This window comes from Lontra canadensis, unplaced genomic scaffold (genome assembly GCF_010015895.1).
Source record: "Lontra canadensis isolate GAN:19392208 unplaced genomic scaffold, GSC_riverotter_1.0 scaffold39, whole genome shotgun sequence".
Lineage (NCBI taxonomy): Eukaryota > Metazoa > Chordata > Mammalia > Carnivora > Mustelidae > Lontra > Lontra canadensis.
In genome coordinates, this window is record NW_022631033.1 from 14,498,280 (window position 1) to 14,516,575 (window position 18,296).

The following is an 18,296-nucleotide window of genomic DNA, read 5'->3' on the forward strand; positions in this document are numbered from 1 at the left end:
AACTAGGACTTGGGACCAGAGAAATGGTGGTTAAAAAAAAAGATACCAGAAAGTCCCCAGGCCTGTGGCAGAGTTGGCAAATGCCAGGAGCTCCTGGGGGGAAACCGTGCTACACGGGGCTCCCCTACAGCCCGGCTGAAAAGCTCAGAGAGGGAAGACACACCCTGCGGGGTGTTTGGGGTGGGGGTGGGGGACGGTGGTCTCTTTCCGTTTCTACTGGAGCCTCCATTGGGACTGTCACTGCTCCTGTGACCCTAACAGCTTTGATCTCCAGGACAGGCAAAATGGACCCCTTGGATCTCCTTGAAACTGTAGTATTTATTTATGTTTCTATCCTATCTGCTGACAAGTATTACATGGGTTTCCTCTGCTGTGTTTCCTCAGCTGCACTCCCATAATTTATTCTGCCAGGCCTGGCCTGGCCTTGACATACCAAGCCATTAACTTGAAATCAGAAAAGTTCTGTGAGGTCTCTAAATTCTTCCCTCTGATTATCAAGCCCTGTGCTTGCTGAAAATAAAGTCACTGGGCTGGAGGAGGAAAAATAATTGGCCTAAACGGTCATGGAAAAAAGTCTAAACAGAAGATTTTCTTTCTCTCTCCGCTTGCACTGATTTATTTGCACGGTTTTATGAGACTTTAATGAGGAAACCTTATCTATACGCCTGGTCATTGTCAACCAAATTCCCATTTCCTGTCAGAAAATCCACAATAAGTAAAACAAAAATGGCGGAATTGGGGGACTCTCTGGCCTCTGACCTGCGTGGCTGAGGAAAAATGCATTACCACCTGGAGTATGTGACTGTGAAGCCTGCCTGTGACTTCTCTGACACACGGCTGCTTAAACCAGATTGCCACCTCCAGTGTAGCAGAACTCAGTGCAAGGAGACTTAGAGGCTGAGGATGCCCTGAATGCTGTCCCGTGAGCTAGCTGGGTTGAGCGGGGGGGAGAGTACGGTCTCCCTCTCTATGACGTCATATCACTTCTCATCTGGTCCAGTTCCTTCTGCTGGGTAAATGAGGTCACACCTGATGCAGAGGCCTGACAAGATGTTATAACTTCACTTTTTGAAAAGTTGAGGATTTGGTTTATTTTGGTTTTGGGAGTTTTTGTGTGCGTATGTTTTTTTTTTGTTTGTTTGTTTCTTGCAAAGGTGGTGGTGATTGTGTGCTATGAACTGAAGCTCTTGCCTGTTACAATTTGGGTCAGTCAGTGAAGTCACCTCGGCCACTGAATTGAGACCTAGGTTTGGGTGACCCCCAGCATCTTGTGATTCAAGCAGAGAGCTCGTCAGGGTGTGGCGGGTGTCTCTCAAACCTCTAGGACAGAAGGGACAGGAAGAGGAGTTCAAACGAGCTCCCCCAAAAGATGGAGGGTGGCAGGAGTGTTAGAATCTTTTTAGGGTTTTTGGGCATCATGGCACCCAAAGCAGCCAGGAAGGCAGGACACATCTGAATGTTTGTTTTCAGTTCTAGTTTAGTTATCAAGGTGAGAATCTCTTCTCCTTACACTTTTCTCTAGGTGTAAAATTTGTAATGCTCCCAAATAACCTACACATTTATCTCTGCTGCTTCTGTCATTTGAAAAGAATGTTGTTAGTGCTTTCATCATATCTTTATTGGCTTCTGGGCCAATGATAAAAGAACCTGAATGTAATGTGTAATGGCTTGCTTTAAATTAAAAAAAGAAAATACTCTTCCAAAATGTATTTTCAAGTCACTGCAGGTAAGACTGACTGGATAGGCTTGAATCAGGGAGAAGGTCCCCTCCAGGGAGAAAGTGTGATGGCCCCCATTTGCTCATGTCCTGTCTAGAGCTGAGGTACCAGTTACCTCATCCCGTCTCTGCATCCCTCCCCATTCATCCCTTCCCCATGGGAAAGGTAGGAGCTGGGCACCAGGAGATGGAGCTACTCTCCAGCCCTCTATGGTAACAAGCTTTGGATGTTGTTGGGGTTTCTATTATCTTTTCAGTTATTAATTCATTTATACCTTTTGACTCTCCATATTGTGAGGGCTTTATGTCTGGCCATTTTTTTTTGAACTAATGAGTGAGCTGGGTAAGGCCTGTCTCCTCTTTTCTCTAGAGGGGCCATTACAATTGGTCACCCCGCTATGACAGCAGTGAAGATGGGACTCTTGGCACACAGGTACTATCCAGAAGGAGCACACTGAGATTAGGGAATTCTATCATTAAAACCCTGACACCATACTGACAGAAAACAGCACTGTCCAATAGAAATACAATGTGAGTCACATGACTCATTTAAAAACTTTCAGTAACCTTCAATCAGGCAAAATGACTTACTGCTTGCAGAATATTTTTCCATGAGCAGATTACATGAAAATAAATAATACCCTCTTTCTGGCTGCTTCAAGGATATTAGGAAAATATATAAAATAACTTTGGTCCTGGTTGGTGGGGGGGGGAGGGCTTCTAGTAACCTCAAAGGAAAAAGAAAAAAGTGAAATTAATTTTAATAATATATTTTACTTAATACAATATTTCTAAGACATCATTTTAACATGTAATAAATAGCAAAACATTAATTAAATATATTCTTTTCTTTTTGCACTTACTTTATTTTTTAATTTAAATTCAATTAATTAACATATAATGGATTATTGGTTTCAAAAGTAGAGTTCAGTGATTCATCAGTCTTATATAATACCTACTACTCATTACATCATGTGCCCTCCTAACACCCATCACCCAGTGATCTTATCCCCCAATCTCCCTTCCCTCCAGCAACCCTGTTTGTTTCCTATGATTAAGAGTCTCTAAGGGTTTGTCTCCTCCTCTGAATTCATCTTGTTTTATTTTTTCCTCTCTTTCCCTATGATCCTCTGTTTTATTTCTTAAATTCCACATATGAATGAAATAATATGATTATTGTCTTTCTCTGAGTGACTTATTTTGCTTAGCATAATACTCTCTAGTTCCACTCATGTCATTGCAAATGGCAAGATTGCATTTTTTGATGGCTGAGTAATATTCCACTGTATATATGTAGCATTTCTTCTTTACCCATTCATCTGTCAGAGGACAGCTGGGCTCTTTCCATAGTTTGGCTATTGTGGATATTGCTGCTATAAACATTGAGGTGCAGATGCCCTTTGGATCAATGTATCTTTGGGCAAATACCTAATAGTGTCATTGCTGGGTCATAGGGTGACTCTATTTTTTCAACTTTTTGAGGCGCCGCCATACTGTTTTCCAGAGTGGCTGTAGCAGCTTGCATTCCCACCAACAGTGTAGGAGGGCTCCCCTTTCTCTGCATCCTCGCCAACATCTGTTGTTTTCCTGATTTGTTAATTTTAGCCATTCTGACTGGTGTGAGGTGGTATCTCACTGTGGTTTTGATTTGTATTTCCCTGATGCAGAGTGATGTTGAGCAATTTTTCATGTGTCTGTTGGCCATTTGGATGTCTTCTTTGCAGAAATGTCTGTTCATGTCTTCTGCCCATTTCTTGATAGGATTATTTGTTCTTTAGTGTTGAGTTTGATAAATTATTTGCAGATTTTGGTTAATAGCCCTTTATCTGATAAGACATTTACAAATACCTCTCCCATTCAGTCCGTTGTCTTTTGGTTTTGTCAATTGTTTCCTTTGCTTTGCAAAAACTTTTTTTTTTTTTTAAGATTTTATTTATTTATTTGACAGAGATCACAAGTAGGCAGAGAGGCAGATGGGGGTGGGGTGGGGAGGAAGAAAGCTTCTGCTTAGCAGAAAGCCCAATGCAGGGCTCAATCCCAGGACCCTGAGATCATGACCTGAGCCGAAGGCAGAGGCTTTAACCCACTGAGCCACCTAGGCACCGCTGTGCAAAAGCTTTTTATCTTGATGAAGTCCCAATGGTTCATTTTTGCTTTTGTTTTCCTTGCCTTTGGAGACATGTCTAGCAAGAAGTTGTTGTGGCCAAGGTCACAGAGGTTGCTGCCTGTGTTCTCCTCTAGGATTTTGATGGATTCCTGTCTCACATTTAGGTCTTTCATCCATTTTAAGTCTATTTTTGTGTGTGGTGTAAAAAAAATGGTCCAGTTTCATTCTTCTGCATGTTGCTGTCCAATTTTCCCAATACCATTTGTTGAAGAGACTGTCTTTTTTTCCATTGGATATTCTTTCCTGCTTTGTCAAAGATTAGTTGACCATAGAGTTGAGGGTCCATTTCTGGGCTCTCTATTCTGTTCCATTGATCCATGTGTCTACTTTTCTGCCAGTACCATACTGTCTTGATGACTACCACTGTCTCATAGAGCTTGAAGTCCAGAATTGTGATGCCACCAACTCTGGGTTTCTTTCTCAACATCCTGCACACCTACTTTAAATCTTAGCTTTGACTAACCACATCTTAAGTGCTCAGTAGCCACATGCAGCTAGTGGATACCCTATGAGACAGTGTGAATATAAAATATTTATCTGCTTCAATTGACCATGTCACTTCAGCCAGTGACCATTTGTTGCTCTGGGTACACAAGTGACTGTATTTAAGAGTGATGTGGAAATGAGGAGTTCGCCCCCCAGAAGATTGTGCTTCCTCTGTGCTCTCCACTCTCCACTCTGAAGCAAAACTTAGAATCTGGAGAGGCCCAGCCCATCTCTGCCTTCAGAGGTGTCAGTTCACTACAGACCTTTGGACTGTAAAATTTAGACCAGTGATTCTCAAAGTTTGGGATTCATCAGATTTGGCTTATGGAAGTGCAGGTTCCTAGGAAAGCTCTAGATCACCCAATGATCATTTCCAGGGGTAAGGTCTAGAGTTCAGCTTTTCTCAATATCGCCAGGTGATTCTCATACACCCTGAAGTCTGAGAACAGGAGCACAGCCCCTCCAATGATGTACGTGGAACATCATTGTCCAGGAACATCTGGGTTTCCCCATTCAGGCGGTGGGGTCACACCCATCCCAGGCCTGTGGAGCATGCGCAGAGGCTGTTCATCAGTCTCTGCACTTGAGCAGTGAGCTCATCCTTGATGACACCATTGGAGAACACAATTCAGACAACCAGTATGGCCAGGGAAACACTGACAATAGGCCTGGGAACGAAGTAACAGTTACTATCCAACTGGGGAGAGAGTGGAGTGTGGTTGTGGCTATGTGCTTTGACACTGTTGGCATGGAATAATGGTTTTCAAATGGGGGAAGGTCAATGGGGGGCATACTCTCTCCCCCCAAATTAACTATTATCATCCATGTTACTGGTGGTGAGATATTCAGATTGCTATTCTGAGACTACCGTGTAAGTAATGGAGCTTAAAGCATATGAGTCAATATGTTATTCTTTCTTGTGTTCAGTCCTTTCTTAGTTTTAATGAATTGATTTATGCTGTTCTTTCATATCTTCTGTTGTTTTCTTCATGTATTTTAGTTCATCTTGAAGTGGTAAGTGATGGTTTTGATTCATCTTGTAATCAGGCCTTTCTAGCACACTTTCATTGACTGTTGGTGCAGTTCTTCTGCTCCTGTCATTTCAAAATAGTATCTTAACATGGGATGACTTCAGACTTGGTATGACTTTAATACTTCTCACAGTTTTATATGAAATTATTTTATTTACACATTAGGAGATGTGGTTCAGGATAGTTTTTTTAAATTTTGTACAGTATCTTTTTCTGTTAGTTTCATGTAATACTCAAAAATATGGAGGATTGTTTTCTTAGAATGGCTCTTTTTTTTTCTTGCAATGCTTATCTGGACCTTCTCTTTCCCTTATTTCTATTGTCCCTATCTTGCTGGATTCTGATTGAACTCTCAGCAGATTCTCCTCAGGTTTGGGCCTTGTCCTAGAAGTGAGCCCTGGCTCATCAGTTTCAAGGGTTCATAGTGGATAGACTTTACTCACTCCCTCCATCAGATTGACCAAAGCCCACTCAGTTTCAGCTATTGACTTCAAAATGACATTTCCTGCTCTTCAGTGAACACACATTGACTATTTTGACCTTGTTCTTAGGTCCATCAGATGATTCCATGTTTTTGTTTCCTCCTTCCCTCACAAACACTGTCATGACGCAGGCTTTAGAGGTATTAGTCATTTGTGCCCTTTCACTCGAGTCTTGGGGTTCTTGAAGATAATTTGTAACTTCATTGTGTTGCAAATGTTGACCATGGGTTGCTGATATTGCTCTCCGATTGTCCTGCCTTGTTAATGTGAGGATTCAGGAAATGTAAAAAAAAAAAAAAGCAAACTGTCATCCCCACTCATCATCTTCCCAGAATCCTTTCCAACTTTAAGAAAAATTTTAAATGTGTGCAGAACTGCATCTCCACCTGTATTATCTCAGTGCCCACCCATCAGCCACCATTTTTTTTTTTTTTTCACATCTTTTAAGTTCCACCTTTTGGAGCTACTCACCTGTGTTTTCAGTGAAGGTACCAATTACTGCTTTTGTTGCTGCTCTGATTATAAAGTTGTACAGGTTTTGAGAAGTTGTTTTCAACATTTTTTTCCCATGAGCTCTGTGACATTTAGTACACAGTTTTGCAGGATGTGAAGTGTTTTGAATATCATGTTGTCACAGAGTTTGGGGTTCATGTTCATGCATGGCACGTGGGAAAGAGCACTGGGAAATAATTAAGGATCAATATTGTGAAACTGAACGAAGGCTACCTCATTTGAAATGGGGTCATGGGGCCGAAGAGGGTGATTTCATGGACTACCACCCTTTGCAAGCCTTTGTCCACCCAACAGGAAGATGTCTGTACTTTACTACCCCAGCAAGTGCAAGAAAGATTTTCTCTTTGCCCAGCAACAACCCAGTCAATGAGAGACTGTCATACCTCAGCTAATGAGAGGCCACTCCAAACTCCCAGTTTACTCCAGTGAACTTTTTGCTCATAACGGCCCCTCCCAACTCCCCTCTCTCCCTTATTATAAAAGCGTGGTCCCCTCCTTTGTTCTCTGGTCTTGCCCGTGGTTTTGCCATAGCTTGCATATCACCAAGTACAACTCTTTGCTATTCCTGGATGGACCCATTCTTGCTGGTAAAATAACTGACAGTTTTATTTTTAAGGTCAACAATATACAGAAAACCGTGCAAGTGAGAAAAAAAAAAACCAAGGCAACTGTTAACTCAGGGAAAAAACACAGCTGTTGAGAGTGGAGATCATAGAGCGAAGTAAACAATGTCAACACAACAATATTCTAAACCCTGGTGATCACCCTAAGTAAAACCTGTGAAAGAATCTCAGGAGAGGAAAAGACAGGAGCAGTGGGCCCAGGAAAGTCAATAGATATTGTCTAAAAATGTAAGAGTGTCATAAGCACAATGGTTATGGAAAGAATATGGGGATAAATATTAGAGGGGAAAAATCTGCTGGAAAATCAAGCCTAGGATCGCAAGCCTGGAGTCAAGCCCAGAGGAGTGAGAAGAACAAAGCATGGGATTGCTGCTTTTCATTATCATCCCTTAGGCACCTTTTGATTTTTTGAACATGAACATGTGCATACATTGTTACTTTGTAAATAATTTGGGAAAACATTTGGAAAGCCATGCTGGATTAGAGATTATGCCTATTTTTCAAGATTCTTATATACAGTGCCAAACTGTTCTCTGGGGGACACACTAGTTTCCCATGGTCAGTCACGTTTCTCCTCCTGATGTGCCCTGCCAGGTGGGTGGACTTCCACTGGGGGAATGCCCCCCACAGCTTCCCACTGCAACTGTTGAAAACAACCTCTCCCAATGTGGGAGACAAAAATAGGATCTTCTTTATTTTCAATTCTGATTACTCCTGAAATTACAGAATTATTATATATGTTATATGACATGTACAGTTTATATATAGTATAGAATAATTTTGTGTGTTTATTAAATATCTGTATGTAATAATCTATGCCCTTTATCCATTTATTTGCTGAGGCCTTAATGATTTTCTTACTGATCCCAATGTTTTTTTTTTTTAAAGATTAAGGATTTCTGCCATTTATCATAGGTACTGTAATTCTTTTTAGTGTGTTTTTGTTGTCATTTGGGAATCCATTTGACTTAATTTTGTTTAGTTTTTGACATACAGAAGTTTAAAACTTTTATGTTGCCCTTTATGATTGCTGTCGTGGTTCTTTTCCTTTTCTTTTTTTGCCTTTAAAAATCAACATAGACTGTATTATTTATTTATTTGTTTCAGGGGTACAGGTCTGTGATTAATCAATCTTACACAACACACAGCACACACCACAACACACACCCTCCGCAATGTCCATCTCCCAGTTAGCCCATCCCTCTACCCACCTTCAATCCAGCAAACCTCAGTTTGTTTCCTGATATTAAGAGTCTTTTATGGTGTGTCTCCCTCTCTGGTTTTGTTTTATCTTTCCCTCCCTTCCCCTGTGATCTTTCTGTTTTGTTTTTCAAATTCCTCATATCAGTGAGATCATATAATTGTCTTTCTCAGACTGCCTTATTTTGCTCAGCCTAATACCCTCTAGCTGTGATGGTTCTTAAGCTTTAAAAGTTCATCTCCCCTCTCCCATCAGCCAACCAGGGTTTGAAGGTCTGATGACTTACATTCCTTGTTGGGGTAGCAGCCTTTTGCTGGCATAAGGACATTCTACATTTACAGGGAAAGAAACAGAGGATGCTTATGTCCCATTCCAACAGGCACACATACAGTTATGTGGCGACCTTCAAAGCCTCTCAGAAGTGTTCTCCATGGCTCTGCTGGCCCTTCCTGTCCTCTCTGGACTCCTGGCAACAGCAGCTCCATTATGCCTGTGGCACTGAGTTGACATCCGAGAGCACTCAGGACAGCCTTTTCCTAGAAAGGAACAGGTCTGACGTTTCAAGACACAAAATCCCTGCATTGAGTATTTGCACAGTAAATTTTATTGCCTCTAAATGGGTCTCCCGACATTAAGTTGTCTGGTCCCTGCTGGATTTACAGTCAGTCCGTGTTAATTTAATCACTAGATTTAATTTTCTTTGTTCAAACTGACAAGTAAACCAGGAAAGACAATTTCTCCCAAAGACAGATTAAAGTTCACCGTCCACGGCATGTCATATCTTGTGGCCTCAAACAAGGCCTGTTGCTCTTCCGGTCATCCTCTCCTGGGTACTGCGTTCTGGCTACACCAGGGGACCTGTTTCCTGTTTGGCTGCTGGATATTTCTGGTTAGGATTAATGGTACGCCACCTGCAGGAGGGCTCTAAGTAACTTGTGATTCCCCGAAGGGAGAGTGTCCATCTCCATTGTGGTCTGGTTAAAAACCAAAGCCATCTTCTGGGTTTATTACTTTGATCTTTATTATAAAGTATGAAAGAACTTCTAGCATACTGAGCTGTATTTTTTGTAACATGGCAGAATACCATGTATGTCCTAATCTAGATGAATCTGAACATTAAAATTATGCAAACCATCCATGCTCCCTTCGGATTCTTAAGAGGCCCTAACTTGTACTCACGTTTTTCTTCTTTCATCACGTTTTTTTCTTACTCATGGGTATTTTTCATTTCTTATCGAACATTAGAATCACTTGGTGAGATTTATTCCTCGGGTAATTCTGGGTGGCCAGGTTTGAGAGCCAATGCCCCAAACGAAAAACTTGAATTTATCAAGATTATTACACAAGGCATGTCCACAAACATAGTATTCCTCCTTGGGAGCTTATAGAGGCCACGTGTAGGGGCTTTGGGGTCACCAGTGGAAGCTCCAGAAACAGTGTCAGCCTGTGGGGGGTTCTGAAGACATTGTCTGAAGCTATTGGCAAAGCTCCCTGCTTTGCCTTCCTTGGGTGTTTCTGGGGCGGGGGCTTGAGACAAGAGCGCTGATGGAGACTGGTGGGGCTAGGGCAGGTTAAGTAAGCCAGGGCTTCTCCGCCAGACTCCTACTGACCTGCACCTGTCTTTCTCCAGGCTCCTTGATTGCCTGCAATAAGCAGGAGACATTGTGTGTAACATGCATTTCCTAACACCAGGCACTGGGTAAGGGGCTGCTAGTTTTAGGGTTTCAGATGGAGAGAGTAGCCTGGATCCTGGAGTGTTCAAATCCTTCTCCATAAGCCAGGTACCACTTCATGCAGATTGATGGGAATGCAGATGGGAATCATGCAGATTCCCAACAGTGGTCCAGGGAAATAATGCTCATTACTCATTGGAGCTTTGACCCCCAAATACCTCTTACGTTGTTGAAATGGACTGTGGCCTGAACTCTGATAAGTCCCAGAGTTCCTTCTGCTCTTTTCATTTAAGAGCAAGCAAAATGGCTTCCTTGTCTCCTTTTATCTACCCTTCCCTCTCCCCGTCCTACCCCCGTCCTGTCCCTTTGGCCCTTGTCGCTGACTGTGGGAGTGGAGGGGTGCTTCTGGGGCACCACCCTCTTCTGGGATGTGGCAGAAATTCAGCTCCTACTTGTCCCCCTGACCCCACTCTGAGGTCAGACTATCCTAAGCAGCAGGACAGGAGAGAGAGGAGAGGTGTAAACAAAGCTGTCCTCGGAAGGGGATCTCTTGAACACCCCTCTCCTTCCTCTGAAAGCTCCCCTTCACCTCCTCTTGTCTCCCACTGCCCATTTCTCAGAAGCAACGGCAGCTCGGACTCAGAAGGCGTGGGAAGGGGGAAACGATGATTGGGATTCTTCCTCTTTCTCCATCTGCTACATCTTGGGTGTTCAAGGCTCTGAACTCCCTTCTGTCGTCTCCTCCAAGCCTAGGCAAATGACGGTACAAGCGCGTGTTAGTCTTGTTGAAAAGTCAAATTAAACGTGGTGAAGACAGAGCTAATTTATCTTTTCTTCTTTTCTTCCCATCCGTTTCACTTCCTCTTGCTCATGGCTGAAGAGGGGGTCTGCTGAAATGCTGAGAGAGAAACTCCCGCCCTCTGGATCCCGTGTCACACAGCTAGTCATTTGTCAAACCCTGATCCTTTCTACAAAACCTTCCTGCACTTGGCTCTCCCAACCCCTCGCTGCTATAGGAGCTCTGTCCAAACTCCAGGGGATTTTCTGATTAGAATGTACTAACTTCTTCTCTCTGTTCATTCATTCATTTATTCATTCACCAGACAATTACCAAGTATTTCATGGTCGACTTCGTTGGTGCTCCAGACTTTGTTCGAGGACTCCAAAAATGGGAAGATACCACCCCACCATTCTGCTTTGCTTACACCCTGTTTGGAGAACACTTCCAAGAAAATTATTACACTGCACTGTGACTTGCTTTGTAATAAATGAAACAAGAAGAGGACATGAAAGTACAAAGGTCTCCCAGAGAATCCAGGCCATGAAGGGTGAGTATAAGTTTACAGACAGAGAGTGGGAAGGGGCGTGCCGGACAGAGGGGTCAAACCACGGACATGGTTTGGAAGCAGAATTTGGAATTTAATTCTGTAGGAATGAAAGACACAAGAGTGGTTTTTAATCAGGTGTGTAGCATGATCATCCTTGCTTTTGCTGAGGGATAATTCCACAGGGAAGGTGAAGAGTAAATCGGTGGAGGAACATCCAATGGCCAAGGAGTAAGATCCCACCGGAGGCAACAGACAAGGTGCCATCAGGAGCACCAGCCAATGAGCTCCCACCTCCAGCTCTCTGGCTCTAGAGCCTTCTTTCATTGTGTTACTCCTGTTTTCTCTGAAATTCTCTCTGTGCATTGCCTGTAGCAACTGAAACATTTTGCTGCACAGAAAGGAGAATTCAACTCTGCTCAAAAATGGAAGAAATTAAATGACTACCATGTAAGTTCAGTGACGGCAGTAATGGCATCTTTTCTTCTATGTGTTCCCCAAACATTCGCAGTATCTGATGTGAAAGAGGGGAGGGGTCAAGAACTCCTTGATGAGCTGGACTGACGCTAAAAGTGACATGAAGCGTGTGTCAGTTTCCCATGAACGCTGTAACAAGTCTGCACCTACAAGGTATCTTAACAGAAACGCAGCCTCTCACAGTGGAGGCTGGAAGTCTGAAATCAAGGTGTCGGCAGAGCTGTGCTCCCTCTGAAGGCTCTAGGGGAAAATCATTCCTTGCCCTCTACAGCGGCTGGTGGTTGCCCGTGGTCCTTGCTGCTCTGTGGCTTATAGACACATTATCCAGTCTCTGCCCATCTGCCATGTGGCCTTCTTCCCTGTGTCGCTGGATCTAAATCTCTCTCTTCTTAGAAGGCCACCAGTCATTGGAGTAGAGCCCACCCCAACCCAGTATGACCTCCTCTGTCTTGATTACATCTGTACAACTCTATTCCCAAATAAGGTCACATTCATAGGTATCAGGGACTTGGGTTTGGACATATAACTTTTTTTGAGAGCCGTGGGGCTAGCAATTCAACCCATAATGAAGGGCGTGCTGTGTGCTATTCTTGTGTCTCTAACAGTTTGTACCTTCTCTGAAGGGACCCACTCTACACGAGGCAGGCTGTTCCCGAGGCAGCCCCAGAACTTCCGAGGATTGTAGGACATAGTTATTGTGCTCTTTTTTTTTTTAAATTTTATTTATTTATTTGACAGACAGAGATCACAACCAGGCAGAGAGGCAGGCAGAGAGAGAGGAGAAAGCAGGCTCCCCGCGGAGCAGAGAGCCCGATGGGGGCTCGCTTCCAGGACCCTGGGATCATGACCTGAGCTGAAGGCAGAGGCTTTAACCCACTGAGCCACCCAGGTGCCCCTCAGTGTGCTCTTTTAAAAACAATTGGACTCATCCATTCTTCCAATGTGTGAGAACCTTCTAGGGGCCTGACTCTGTTCCAGGATCTAGATATGCAGAGGTAAGCTGGACCTGGGCTCTGCCCCGATGAAATAAAATGATTTGACTGTGTTTTAAACTTGCCAAGAGTATCACAAACTCTGTCGGCAATTACATGACTAAAAGATTTAAAATGAATCATTCTTTTGCCAGGAGTTAGGCTAAGACACACAAATGGGAGACTGTTATCTCACAGAACTATGCCTTATCTTCCTGGGCTTCTGGCAAAAATGGGAAACCCATTTGGAATTCCGCCAAGTCCCAGCCCAGCAGGAAGGCCAGGACGGCCCATAGGGCCGGGAGGGTTGAGCAAGGGCAAAGTCAAGTGAATTACCTGGAGCGTCTTTCCAAGGGCCAAATTATAGGCAGCTCTGCGGGGCCTCACCATGAACCAGGCCACACTGAGTCCTCCTGAATCACGCTGGTGACCTTCGGAACTGCCACGGTGATGCTCCGAAGGAACTTGGCCTGGCCTGTCAAGCAAGTGTGCTGGGTGGCCTGGAGAAGAAACCTCCCAGCAGGTGTTTAGTGTTCAAGGAATTAACTCTTAACCGCTGTGGATTCATCTTTTTGCCTTTGGTCTTGATAGACCATTTGCTTCCCTTCTGATAGGCTGCAGAGCGCTTACAGGTCTAGGGTCTTGGTGGGCCAATCTGTGTGATTCAGAGGTGTGGTATTATACCCCGCATTCTCCAATAACTATCAGCTTTATTGTAATAAAGGTGATGTTTCACTATCTTTCAAACACTGGGTCTACCTCAATTACATACAAAATTAATTACGAAGCAGGGATGCCAATTATTAGGGTCCCCAAAAGTCCTGACCTTCCAAAGGAAGGAAGGAGTGAACAAAGGGGGAGGGAGGGAGGGAAGCCCTCTTCTTCCAAGAAAACTATAATATCTCATATTATAGTTTAGCATATTATGTTTAGTATATTCAAAACTATAATCTAATGAGTCAGAGAGGGAAAATGTAATTGTTCCCATATTTAGCACACAAAACAAACTCATGCAAAATAGATGTGTTGAATTCAAGGAAATAGAAATAAAGATAATTGCGAGGTACAATATTTTTCAGTGCCAAAGGAAAACCAAGGTAAGTAATTACTTAGGAAAAATGGGTTAGATCAAGAAGGTCAGAAGTGAGATTAAAATGGTGAAGCGGGAGCTTTAAAAAGTGTTCGTGATTTCTGTGTGTGGGGATGTAAGGGGCAGTGGTAAAAATGGGAAGAAAATGCAATAAAATGCCAAGTCATTTATGCATTCAACAGATATCCATTCAATACCTATTGTGCGTCGGGCATTTCCCTGGGTGAATAAGATAGACACTGTCCCTCTCTCACTGAAATTCCAGTGAGAAAAATAGACAATATTAAACAAGATCTTTATTTATTGTATGATTAGAATTTTGATCGGTGTATGACAGAGAACAACAGAGGATGTTATTTGTAGCCAGGGTATACAGGGAGAGTATGGTGGGGGGCCCAACCTGGTCGGTGGGGGTGGTATGAGGAATAAACACTGTGTTGCATATCCAGTGTTGAGGTACAAAAAAATTCACATTTTTGGAGTGATTATTATTTTTTTAAAGTGTTTATATCCAACAGAATCATTTTCACATTTCTCTAAAAAGTTGGTATGCTTGGCAACAAGCAATCCTGGGACAACTGGATATCCACAGGCAAAAGAATGCGGAAGCATCAGTTCCTCATACCATAAACGAAAACTTAACTCAAAGGGATCATGGACCTAAATATAAGTTAAAACCGTAACACTCCTAGAATAAATCAGAGGAGTAAATCTTCATGATCTTGGGTTGGGCAAAGCCTTCTTGGAGAGGACACAAAAGCACAACTGATGAAAGGAAAAATAGATTAATTGCACTTTGTCAAAATTAAAAACTTGTGCCATGAAGGATACTATCCAAGAAAGTGAAAAGAACATCCATAGGACAGGGAAATACAAGTTTCTGCAAAACATGTATCTGATAAGGGACTTGCATCCAGAATATATAAAGAATTCTTACAACTCAATAATAAAAAGGCCAAAACCCAGTTTTTTAAAAAATGGGCAAAGCGTTTGAATAAACATTTCTTGAATAAAGATAGACACACAGCCAGTAGGCACATGCAAAGTTGCCCAACATTATTTGAGATCTCACATCATACCTGCCAGGATGGCTATAATAAAAAAAGACATTATTCAAGTGTTGGTGAAGATGTGGAGAAAATTGCACCCTCTCACACTGCTGGTGGGAATGCAAAATGGTGCAGTCAATTTGGAAAATGATCTGATAGTTCCTCAAAAGTTTAATATAGAGTTAGCATGTGATCCTACAATTATTCTCTCGGTATATTCCCCAAACAAATGCAAACATATGTGCACAAAAATTCACACATGAGTGTTCAGAGTACCAATATTCGTGCTATCCAAAAAGTGAGAAAAAAACAAAGGTACATCAACTAAATAATGGATAAATAAAATGTAGCCACTCCATACAATGGAGTATAATTTGGAAATAAAAGGAAGAAAGTACTGATTCATGCTAAAATGTTGAAAACATTATGTTGAGTGAAAGAAGCCAGCCACAAAAGACAACATATTGTTATTCCATTTTAATGAAATACCTCGAATAGGGAAACCTGTAGAGACAAAATGTAATTTAGTGGTGGCCTAAGACAGGTTGGGGGGTGGGTGGGCAGGAAATGGGACTGACCCGCTAATACTATACTTGTGGATATAGAATTCTTTGGGGGTGATAAAATTGTTCTCAAGCTGATGGTGGTGACGGTTGCACAATTCTGTGACTAGACTCAAGCTGTTGAATTATACAATTTAAGTGGATGAATTACATGTTATATGAATTAAATTTGATAAAGCTGTTATTCTAAAAGTATATTGTGTTTAGTATATTCAAAATCTAATCTCTCTTCCTCCTCTCCCTTCCTTCCCTCCTCCCTTCCTTCTTTCCTCCCTCCCTTCCTTTCCTTCCTTCTCTCCTTCCTTCCTTCCTTCCATTATCAAATTCATAAGCCTGGGATGGACTATGTTTAATGCAATGAAGTATAGTTATATTATCAGTTGGGCGATAAAAGATAGGAAGTCAAAAATGAATCATTCTTTTAACTTGTGGAACTATAGACGAAGAGAGTATCTGAAGTGTAAGCAGGTCTCCTTCATGAGATTTATTTTTTTATTCAACACATATTTATGGAACATTTATTAAACATTTGAGGCACTGAACTAGGTGCTATTTTATGATTTCCAAGCAATACACACACAAGGATATTTTTCACAGCATACACCTGAGACCGAGTTTCACATGTTCTAGAACCAGTCGTCCAAGGTTACCACTGCCCTTCCTTCTAGCAAGTAGTTCACAAGAGCTGACTTTGGTCTATCAAAAATTGTTTAAAAAGATTAAATGCACAATCACATTTTGAAATCTTTTGCTATTTACAGAAATGCAAAAAACACTTTTTTTTTTTTTTTAAAGAAAATCCATAAACCAGGCCTACATCTTCAACAATGAGTTTGTTGGAAAACGCTCTTGGGAATCCTAGACTCATGGGAATGGGGTATGGAGAAGCCAACTTTGCCCCTCTGGGTGCCTGTCTCCATCCCTGGGGCTTGCAGATCTGCTTTGGCTTAGAGAGGTCTGGAGGCTTGGCCCTGCTGGGATCAGCAGGCGATCCCAGTCCAATGGGCTCTGGAGAAACTGGCGGATTATGAAATTGCTGTCAGAAGACTCAGGTCTACCAAGGTCTAACCAGAACCTCTCTCTCCATAGAGCAAACCCAAACCTACAAGCGCTGAGGTCCCACCCAGATTTTCTGAATCTACATTTCTGGAAGCAGGCCAGATGGCACTTACAATCCCAGGAACTTTGCAAACGGCCGTCAGTGACTGAACTCAGATCCATGTGGATTTCCAAGTTCTCTTTAAAAGTAGGAAGAGTTGGTACTCTATAATCAGGACTCTTGGAGGCTAGAAAGAATTCCCTGGGTCTGTTCTAATGGATGCTTATGTCTTCAGAATTTAATTGAGTTGGGTTCTGGAGATTAGACATTGGGCAAGAAAAGTAGCCATTTATCTCATCTTTAACGTAAGGATCATTCCTTTGGTTTATCTTCGGTATTTGCAGGTCAGTCCAACTAACTTCCTCCTGGAATTAGGAGTGAAGTAGCAAAATACTCCAGGAGGAGAGGAGTCTATATGTATGAGATTTTACTCGAAAGGAACAGAAAACATTTAGAGGAAATTTTCCTGAGGAAGATAATGTAACTTTGAAATATAAATCAAAGGGGAAAATATTCTAGCCAAATAATTAAGCCACTAAAAGGTAGGCATTATTTTAGGAAAAAGTTATTTTCTCCTTTAGTGTCTGGATTTTCTTTACTATTTACCAGTATTTATGATTCCAAAAGTACCTTACTCTTGTTCATCTATTTAAGATTATTTATTAGCTACACTCTGTCAGACAAATATCTGAGTTTTTATTATGCAACTTGAAGTCGTTAGGGATGAGTGAGGGGAAAATGATAGAATAGAGCTGGAAACACAAAGGGTAAGACTATGTGCCTGTTTGTACTCTCTTGATTTTCATGATCCCCTTTTAACTGAATCACTTGGGTATCTCTAAGCCATCCTTCCTTCACAAGGGAGGAAGGTGGGCTCCACTGGATTCATTTTCTGGACAAAGGGCACTTTGAACAATGGATGCCTGTTTCAACACCACTGCCCAATGTTCTGAGAGCACCAGTTTGTTTTCAGCCAAATAACAAAGGCCAGCTTGTCCTCTTTCTAACTGGTTGGATGGTTGGCTGGCACTTTTAAAACACATTACCTAAATCCCTAGAAATCCTTTGGGACCACGGAATTGGTATATGTATTTGTTAAGTAGCGATCTTTTGCTCTCATGATTCAAGGCACAGAGATGTTCCCACCCTTCTCCAATCAGGGTGAGCCTTGACGTTCATTTCTCAAGGCAAACGCTGTAATGGGGCTTCATCATGCTGGGGAGACCTGTTGGGCTATCTCTTCCTGATGGAAAGTCTCTTTTGCAGGTGTGTCCCTATTTAGTGTAAACTCACTGTTAACACTATGATAGGTCTGTGTGACTCTGATCATTTAAACATGCCGTTACCCTTTGTTTCACAGCAAGATTTCCTACAGCAACTCTAGATCACTAACCTGAAAACATTTCAAATCAGGCTCAGTGGGTCTTCTTAGGGGTTCCCCAAGAACTTAGGTCCCTGAGGTGGCTCTCGGACTAAACCTTTTCCGAATCAAATGGCTAATTGGTTAGTGACTGGGATGTGGTTCCATCGTGTTCTCTCCGTTTCCCACCCCACCCCCACCTCCACCATTTCCTTGGGGCTTCTGGGTCCCTCGGGATACACTTTGCTGGTAGTATTCCATGAGCCTTGCTCCAGACTACTGGTGCCTAGAACTTTGGCTTACCGTGCCACCATCCCAAGCAGTGAACTGAGATTTCTGCAAACATGTCCATGAGTCATCAGCGAGATGTGTAATGATAGGTCAGTATTGCCATAGCCTACACTCCATCTGGGGATCCAAAGCCATGCAGGGCCTGCCATGTGCCAGGCTCCATGATGGGACAGACTGA